The sequence below is a fragment of the Vigna unguiculata genome, chromosome 1 (genome assembly GCF_037176805.1).
Source record: "Vigna unguiculata cultivar grain cowpea cultivar isolate G323 ecotype 2 chromosome 1, ASM3717680v1, whole genome shotgun sequence".
NCBI classification, from domain to species: Eukaryota; Viridiplantae; Streptophyta; class Magnoliopsida; order Fabales; family Fabaceae; genus Vigna; species Vigna unguiculata.
In genome coordinates, this window is record NC_140792.1 from 39,424,315 (window position 1) to 39,426,490 (window position 2,176).

The window sequence follows — 2,176 nt, forward strand, 5'->3', positions numbered from 1 at the left end:
TCTTGTACTTTTTTTTAACATACTTTTTCTTCACTTGCTAGTATAATAAAAACAAGAAAAGCATTTGCATGGTTTTATTATATTTTCAAAATAAAAATATTTTAAATAATAATAAAGCCTCTTATGATAAATAAATAAAAGTTTTAAACTAGTGCATGAGGTTGTTTCTATAAAAACAAAACAATTGGTTCAAATATTTGTGATTCTAAGTCACAAATTAACGTAAACTATTAACACAAAATAAAGTAAAAGGTTAAAATTAAAATGAGTTCAGTTCTCAGGCAATGCAATTGTATAAAAACTTTATTGAAAAAATAAAAAGAAATATTAATCGATCATATCACATCTATGATAAAATTATATTATACACACATAAATAATTTCTATTATAAAAAAAATTAAAAATATAAAATAAAATTAATGGATGAAATACATTTACATTACTCTTTATAATTTTTGTCACATAAACTATTTCAAACTTTAGATTTCATATACCTAGAACAAACAACGTATTAATAGATTTATCATTACACGACTCTTTCACATTTAAAAAAAAAAAAAGACTTTCACTAGTCATTGTAGCACTTTGTAAAAGTCTTTATTTAGATGATTTAGTATTGAATATTGTTCGACTGGTTTGAATACATGTACATCGATCGGTATGAAAAGAAGTTATTTTGAAAGTAAATAAATTTCTAATTTTATATTTATAACTAAATTTTAGTCATTTATCAAAACAAACATATTTAAAATTTATGATCTAAAACATCATTATTCTCAATTGTAGAAATTCTATTAATGTATGAATTCAGATTTTCTATGTCTTGTAAAGTTTCCATTACTTCCTCTCTTTTTTTCAAATAAACATCATACAAATTTTTGAAGTAATATATAGTTACGTGGAACTAACACAACAATGATGTGTGATTTTTTTCAAGTGTATTCTATTTTAAGTAAATTAGACATTTTTCTCAATAATTTGAAACTCAATTTTATCAAGTAATGTAATATATTTTTCGTTCAAATTAAAGTGTTCATCAATTAGTTACTCAACTAACGATTATTTTCTCTTTCCAACAACATTTCATATTAATATTCTTGTATCTAACACAAATCTTCACCACTCTTAAACAATAAATTCTTATTTAAATAACTCTACCTAATTTTAAATAGTTTAAATTCAATAGTGACACAAAAAGTAAACTTTGTAGAAATATTTCTCCAAATAATTTAAATTCAATAATTTAAATAATCACTACATATATGAACATAAATATTTTTGGAAACACTTAGTGCATGCCATCATATGGATTTGACTCTTTTAAGAAATAAACTTTAACATAATCAACAATTAAAACAATGTTAAATGTTTCACATTGGCTAAAGATAAAATCAAGTTAGAATATATAAGTAGGTACAAATTTTACCTTACAAGCCGATTTTGTAAGGTTGTGTTAGACTTAAAGTTTACTTCTTATAACATGATATTAGAGACATGAATTAAAACTTATCCTAAAAAGAATTAATATTTGTCCGGTCTATTGTTCCACCCACTATCAGATCGCTATCGGACAATCATTAATGTCTAGTCACACATTCAAGATGTATGTACCTTGGAATGAGGGAGGTGTGTGGGAAGTTCAACATTAACTAGAGATAAAATCAATTTAAAGTGCATAAGTGGGTTCAAACTTCACCTTAGAAGTCAGTCTATGAGATTGAGTTAGACTTAAAGTTCACTTCTCAACATAAAAGTATAATTGATAAAATATATAAATTAGACATATATTTAACAAAATCTTATAATTTCAAAACATTAATATTTGAAGTGATAATTGAAAGTTTTAGAGTAACCAAATCTAATTCACAAACATGACATGTGAATTTTATCCATGACACTATGATTTCGTTTCAATATATAATATTTTCACCTCCTAAGTGATGAAATGGGTAAAGTTAAAAACAAAGGTAGAATGTAATCATCGTTAATTTTAAATAAGTTGAATTCATGAGTTAGATAGGAAAACTGGTTAATTACTTGCAAAATATATTCCCATGACGAAAACTATTTAGATGAACTTTATATAGGCTTAAATATTTTACTACGTACTCTCTCACACACTATTTCACGTACACTAAATTTAAAATAATTAAAATTAACTTCCACTTATTTTAG